Source organism: Pipra filicauda, unplaced genomic scaffold (genome assembly GCF_003945595.2).
Source record: "Pipra filicauda isolate LSUMZ 115617 unplaced genomic scaffold, ASM394559v2 scaffold58_size5111680_pilon, whole genome shotgun sequence".
In the NCBI taxonomy this organism is placed as follows: Eukaryota; Metazoa; Chordata; class Aves; order Passeriformes; family Pipridae; genus Pipra; species Pipra filicauda.
The window spans coordinates 287442-295156 of record NW_024104742.1 but is presented as its reverse complement, the minus strand read 5'-3'; positions in this window follow the sequence as shown (position 1 = coordinate 295156).

Below are 7715 nucleotides of genomic sequence, written 5' to 3'. Positions count from 1 at the left end.
CAGCAAGGCCGACACAGGACACAGCTGGCTCAGCAGTGTTGGTCACAGCCCAACTGGCTCCATGGCCCATGAGGAGCAATCCAGCCCAGCTTTAGGAAAGACAAACCCACGTTATTAAATCACAACCTGAGTCTCCTTTAAAAAGTACAGTAGCTAGTTGTTTGGTTAATTAAACTATTAAATTATGCTAGAAAATAAACATTTGGAAGTTTCAAGCAAGAGAAACCCATGAATACTAAGAACTCCCCAACTTAGCGTGATTGATTACACAAACAAACCGTATGTATTGAAGAAGTGTTACGGAAAAACATCGCTTTCATCAAATTTTAAGTGAACAGTTGTAGAGTGGGGAGGGGGAAATTAATTAATTACACCCTGAAACATTTCACTGATTGAATCCATGACCCCAGCACTTGTAAGGTCATCAAATGATAGATTAGTGCTGCATGGAGTATCACAAATGGCATTTGCGCTAGGAAGCTCATTATATGAGATGTCAGGTCATGTAAATCATAGGAAACAAATACAAACATCCATCAGAAAAATGCAGATAGTCATTACAGGCAGCAGAGAGGAGTTGAATTATTATGCAAAATTTATTTTGACTATTAAAATACAAAGAGGTGACACAAAATTGTCCTTTAAGCAAACATAAACTACAAGCGCTCTGACAGGAGGTTTTGTTTATAAATGTTTCATCTCCTCAGTATACCATGTCTGTAAACAGTACCTGAAAAACAAAGAAACAGGGAAAAAACAGAAAAAAAATAAAATCAGTGATCCAATGTTTGGGTCTTCAGAGCTTTTCCTTTATTCAGGAGAAAACTATTCTTTCCACATCTGAATAATCAATGCAAGATAGGAAGAAATAGACTGTAATTACTGCATTGAGTCATTTGTTACAGATCCTGTCTGCTCCAAGAGAACAGAAGCAAGCACTTGCTTCTTGACAAGCAATTTTTTTTGGGGGGGGGAGATGCACTAAACAATTTGGTAGAAATATGTGGGTGCTCAAGGAGAGAAAACCAAGCAGCAGGAAATACTAAACCAGAGGGGCTATTAGCACTCTCCAAATGGCCCAACAGGAGCCCAGCCACCTGTTCCCAACACTGTCCATGACTCCAGGAGATGGACTGGCTTCTGCTGGAGTGCATTTCCATGTTCATTAAAATAAACCCTTGAGCGTTCTTCCTATTTCTTTTTCATTTGCTTGATGAAGCCCAATTCATACCTGTTAACAGCACAGATGAGAGTATTTTTGATTTGGATTAGGGAAGCAAGTTCTTTCTTAAGTCCAGATACAGCATTTAAGCACTCAAGCCATAACTAGTAATGATAATTTCAAAGCACTGTAAATTACAACCAAAGTATAATTTTCTCGTGTTAAATGCAAATAAAAATATTTTTTTCACTTATGAAAAACTCAGTGACTCAATATTTAAAGGACACTATTTTACAACAATATCCTGAAGAAGACTAGTGGGTCTTGGGAACTTTCAATCTGAATTTCTTGGTTGGTTTTATGAAAGATAAAATCAGGGCTGGGGGGTTATGTTGGGTCATGTTTTCAGTGCTGAAACCCCTCAAAGATACATCTAAATCCCCTAGACTGCTTTGGAAAATCACAGCACATCTTCCTGAGCGAAGCAAGTTCCTTCCAGCAGCCTCAGGATTATGTCTAATGAGTCACATCTCCTCTTAGTCTTGTTCCATCTCTCACTATTGTAAATCATTCTAATCTCATTTTATGAACACCGCATAAGAAGGGAGGCACTGAAAATTACAAATAATAGGTCAAACTGTGATTTGTGAATAGCGAATGCAATATCCCTTCCATTACCTGGAAGTTGTTTCTATGATGGAAAGGAAGAACTGGACCTTACAATGAAAGAGAATAAAGCAGATTTATTGAATCTTTTACCATCTTAAAAAATATTTACTGTGTTACTAATGTAAGACTGATTGATACCATCTGCATGGTTCTTCTACTGCTGCTCCGTGGTGGGATAAATTAGTATGCTCTGAACTTTCCTTGGGTAACAAGCCGTGAGTGCCCGAGCACTGCCAATCTCAGTACATTCAGTGCTGCCAATAGAAATTGCCTAGTCCCTTTGCCACTAGACAAATGGAGTACAATTCCAGTAAAATAAACACAATTCCAGCACTGAAAGAAATTGCATCTGCTGGTGATGCCTTTTCTACTGATGCACAAAGGGGGTTGTGACAAGGAGCTAAACACAGTTGTTAGAGATGCAGGGAGCAGTTTTCCAGTTCACCCAGAGATAGAGAAGAAAAATAATGATGTGGGATCCAGTTCCTCCTGGCCATGTTTTTGGAAAGCGTTTTGACAGCAGCTTTTGCAGGAAGCCTGGCTAGCACCTGGGAAAGCCCCTGGCCCAGTGAGCAGTGAGCCCAGCAAGCCAGTGCCAGCACCTGCAGGCATATGATGCTCTTGCAGAAATGCTGAAAAAGTCAGAATGATACAAGAGAAATGGGAAGATTGGGGGCAGGGGAGATTTAAAATCAATGCCATCAGCTGCTGTGTCATTTTGTATCAGAAAAGGCTCCTGACCTTGTTAGAGATGGTGACCTTGAAAAGCCATGAACCCTGGTAAAGTGTGGCTAAACGTTTCCAACCTGAAAAGAAGGGTAGCTTCATGGAGATCTTGTCATACACTCGGTATTTTAATTGACAGACTACCTCTGAACCTCCTGGTGTGGGACCACCACAGGGAGTACTTGTGCCCCAGGGTGGTATTTAGGATTAAGTCTCCATAGAGGCTCTTGCAAGAAAGTAGATAGTGTGATCTGCCTCTGGCAAGCAGTGCCTGGCACAGCCTTTCCTGGGGGGAGCCAGCACAGCCCTGGCTCCCCCCAGCCCCACCCCAGCTGTCCCCCCAGTACCCCGTGGCTGAGCGCTGGCACAGACATCCCCCCACACCTACGATGCTTGGATGGGGTAGAGACAACACTGCCCCGTGGGACTGCAGAGTGTCTTGATGCTATGTCATGGGGTGGCTTAATATATAATCCTAGAGGAGCTCACCTGGTGACATCTTTATCTTGAAAGCAGTCGCAGCCGGTGTGTGCTATTTTGAGCTTTGCAGGCTTGTTTTGAGCATCTCTCCTGCTGTTTCTTGAGTCGAAGCCCCAGACGAGTTCATCCCAAAGGGAAAACCGGAGCTGCCTTGGGGGAGCACACAAGAACATGTTTGGAGTAGGGAAGGAGCCTGGTGGTCTGTCCTGACTTATTCCCAAACAGCAGTTGGGAGACAGGACCCCCAGCAGCTTACCTGGTCCAGCAGCCCTCGTCTCCTAGGACAGGCAGGGGCTGTCTCTGTTTCTGATGGAAGTAAACACCAGACTTGGTACTGGAGGAACCGTGCCCCACACCCGCCCCTGTCACCTCGGACACGCACCAGTGATGAACTATTGCCATATCACTTTAAACAGGGGAGGTTTATTAGAATCTCCTGTAAATCAGGCCTGAAATTACTGCTGTGGTTTTGCAATAAGCCTGAGTCCTGCTGAACGGCTCACGCAGCTTCTGCTTGAAATTCCTATTTTAAAACCACTTTTGCGACTCCCCCATGAAAGCAGCTCGATTTGTAGCTGCACACCAGGACGCAGCACGGCCCGCCAAGCTGGGAGAAGCTCTTTCCCTTTAATGACAGCCATCTGCAGGTTCCTATAACTTAGCAATGTTCCCAAGCCATGATTTATGGAGGGTGCTTAGCTTTACGGTATAATCTTTACTATTTTACAGGGTTCCCTTTTTCTCAGTTAAATGTTGTTTTCTGAATAATTCCAAGCTGCCAGTAGGTTTACAGAGGAGAAAACTGGAATGAATCTCTTCTTGCTTTTATTTACTCCTATTTGAGTACTGTGTTTCTGCATCCATTTTGGAGATTTACAATGGTATTAAGGTTGCTTCCCTCATCCTCATTTTATAGATTTCTGCCGCAATCATTTTGAAAACCAGGAAGCTGACAGGAAAATTAGGAAATTGGATAGCATGTTCCTGTTCCCTCCAGTGCCCTGATGAAGAAGGGGAGAAGAAAAAGCAACTGAAGGCATAATAAATAACACTTTATATCCCAGAGTCCCCTCACTGATGCTGGCACCTCCTCTGGGTATCCCACTGCATCCCATCCCACCAGCACTGCTCTGACCCTGAGAACGTTGGGCTGTACCTGCGGCGGCTGTTGAGGCAGCAGTCATCCAAGTGCCAAGTTCACAGGCTAATTGTTCACCTAATTTTAATTGCTAATGGCGACCCATGGAGCAGCAGCTCCCTGTGCTGAAGTTATCTCAGACAACTGTTAAAGTTTTCTGAAAATAATCACCCCAGAAAGAGAAAAGCGACAGTGGTGACCACCAGTTTTGGGGATGATGGTGTGGTGGCTTATTACTTATTACCTGAAACATCATCTCCATCACTGTGACCCCCTCTGAGGGCAGAGGAGTCTCATAAGCTTATGGAGGACACTAGACAGAGACCCTCCTGCAGCTTGCTGCACACAGGAGTTGCACTAACTTGCTCCAGCACCACCAGCTCACCAGACAAACAACCTCCAAATCAACCTTTCAAATAATTCATGTGATTCCGTGGGCCAAACTTAGGCCTTTCCAATCAAAATGAGCATGCTGAGCCTTTCAAAGGAGTGGCTTGTCTAGTTATGAACAAAGGCTGGTTATCTCACGGGACCTTGTACCACCAGCACTCAGAGACAATCTCATCCATGGCACAGGCAATATTCACCTATGTGAAGGTTTCTGCTCTACTGCATGTGTTAGTTGTTATAGGCAAACCAAAAATTCCAGAAGTCATCCCAAATCACAAAGTTACCTATTTCTTCTGGTTTCTTTCCATCTTGGGTTACAAAGATGGGTATTTTATATCATGTCTCCTGCTCCCATTTCCAGTGACGTGGTGATTAGGAAATGGGGTTTGCTCGTTCATTTTACTCCAGATATGGTTGATTTTCCACCTATCTATAAAATCTGACTCATCCATTTTGTGTCATACATTAGCCTTGATTCATGTTGAGAACAGGTATTTTCATTTAAACAAAGAGAACATCCATTCTATCTTTCCTGTTCTTTATGGAAACATCTGTGAAACGAAGCAACCGAACGCTGCAAAATGTTGAAATTGCCCAGGGAGCAAAATTCTGAAATTGTATCCTACAAAAATGTCATTTCATTTTAGCCCAGTGAGTTAGAAAGAGATTTAAATATAAAATATCACTTTGGTTTCATGGGCTCAACCTTTGTACAACAAAAACTATGACTTTATGTTAATATATGACATGATATATAAATAAAAACAAACCCAACTTTTTGTTGTGGTTTTTATGTTTGCATATTTTTATACCTTAAAATGCATGTGTAAAGCTCATTTAAATTATAATATAAATTAATCTCATTGAGTGACTTGCACTTTGCTTTGGCACCTGATGTTCTGACAGGCAACAGGGGATCTTCTGATGCAGTAAGTACATTGGATATAAAATATAAAGATGAAAATGTAGGAAAAAACGCAATATAAATAGAACCATGATGAAGTAAAGAGAAATCAAATGGGCTGCTGGCTGCAGTGCAGGGGCCCAGCTGTCCCAGGGAGCCAGCCAGCTGGGCAGCAGGCAAGGAAGCCAGGCAGATGTCTGGCTTCTGCTGACAGCTTTGATGGCATTGACGTGTTCCCACAGAGCATCTTGATACCATCAAATCAGCATTTTCCGACAGAAAGTAGCTCAGAAAACTATTCTGCTGGAAAATTGTTGACCCGCTCTACTGGCTGCTGATCATGGAATCATAGAATAATTCTATAGCATAATATTGGAAGGGATCCATAAGGACCACCGAGTCCAACCCCTGATCCTTGAAGGACCACCTAACACTAAATCATATGACCAAGAGCATCCTCCAAATGTTCCTTGAACTCTGACAGGCTTGGGGGGGGGGGGCTGTTCCAGAGACTGACCACCCTCTAAGGGAAGAACCCTTTTCTAATGTCCAGTCTGAACTTCCCCTGACACAGCTTCATCTCATTTCTTCATGTCCTGTTGCTGGTCACCAGAGAGAGGAGATCAGCAGCTGCCCTTTCACTACCCTCCCCCAAGGGGGGTAGACTGCAATGAGCTCCCCCTCAGCTTTCTCTTCTCCAAGCTGAATAAACCAAGTGACCTCCAACACTCCTCCAAGTCTTGCCCTCAAAATCTTTCACCATCTTGGTTGCCCTCCTCTGGACATGCTCTAAGCTGAGCATTGCACTTAAAAATAGAATAAGAAATTAAAAAAACAAGCCCTCCTCTCCCCAGACTAGGAGTTTGGCGCTCTCCCTCTTACATTACAAGCAATGTTCATTCTTATCCACTTTCACATCCCTCAGGATGGTGCAGGCCTCTACCCTTTACCCCTCAGTCACGGCTTTTCCAAGCAAGAGCCCCCAACATACAGAGCTTTTCCCGTCACAGAGGCTGGTGCCTGTGTCTGAGATTTGTTGCCTTCCCTGTTCCTTCTCTTGTTCTCCTGCAGCCTTTCTGCAGTGGGCAGCCAGACCTGCATGCAGGATCAGAGGTGTGGGTGTGCAGAGATTTGACCTTGGCATAGTGGTGCCTCTTATTCTTGGAGCCTTCCTCCATCCTCCCCATGGCCATGAGGATGGTGCCAGCGTTTGGAGAGGAACAGCTGCAAAGGTTCCAGTACATTTTCCTGCTTAAGGGCAAGTGCTAATTCAAAGCCCACCATTCTGTGTACATAGGCAGACCTGTTTTAACAGGGGCATTAATTTGCACTTATCAGTACTGATTTTCACCTGCCAATTCCTATCACCCAGACACTTATTTCTGTAAGATCCTTCTGCAAATCTCTGCTTTAGGTCTGGCTACTCTCAACAAATCTGTGTCACCTGCAAACTTCACCATCCCACCATTCACATCTTTGTTCCAGGTAATTTCTGAATATGCTAACAGTGTCCAGCACAGGTACCTGCAGGATTGCTATTCTAATTTCCACCCACTGCTAAAACTCATATAAGACTTTATACCTAGTCCTTGTTTCCTACATGTCATCAATCCATAGAAAATTAATCTTGTGAAAATCTAGTTCCATTAACTCCTTTCAGTGATTCTCTTCTGTGCTTCAGCCCTGCTGGCTGCTTCCTGGTGCATTTGCCTGCTTTCAGTAAGCATTAAATGAGCAATCTCTGCTTGTAGGTAGTACAGAAAAGGTCACCTGTCTTGGTTTTTTAAAACTTTTTAATTTAATCTCTTCCAATTCCATCCTAATCTGTTTCCTCATTCCCCTTTAGCTTCTTTGTTTAAAATGAAATATAGTTGTGGTAGGAGGTTTTTTCCACAGGGATGCTGAATTTGATAACAACAGTCACTATTAGAGCAACTCATCAGTACTTACATCTCGAATGAGGTCATCAGAAATAAATCAAGAACTGATTCTCCCTATCTGGGCTTTCTGACTGTTCACCCCCTCAAAACAAAGGGACACTTTTGGTACTTTCAAACCTGGTCTGTGTGTCATTACCCCACATGACATGGGCAACTATGGCAAAAACTGAAATCTCCCATTCAGGGACAGACACTTTTTCTGCACAAATTCTGAAAGCTCATAGGATTTAAACAATATTCAGAAAAGCTTTGACACGAGGAAGCTGGGAAGGACATCTCAAACCTACCTTGGCAAAGCCAAGCCCC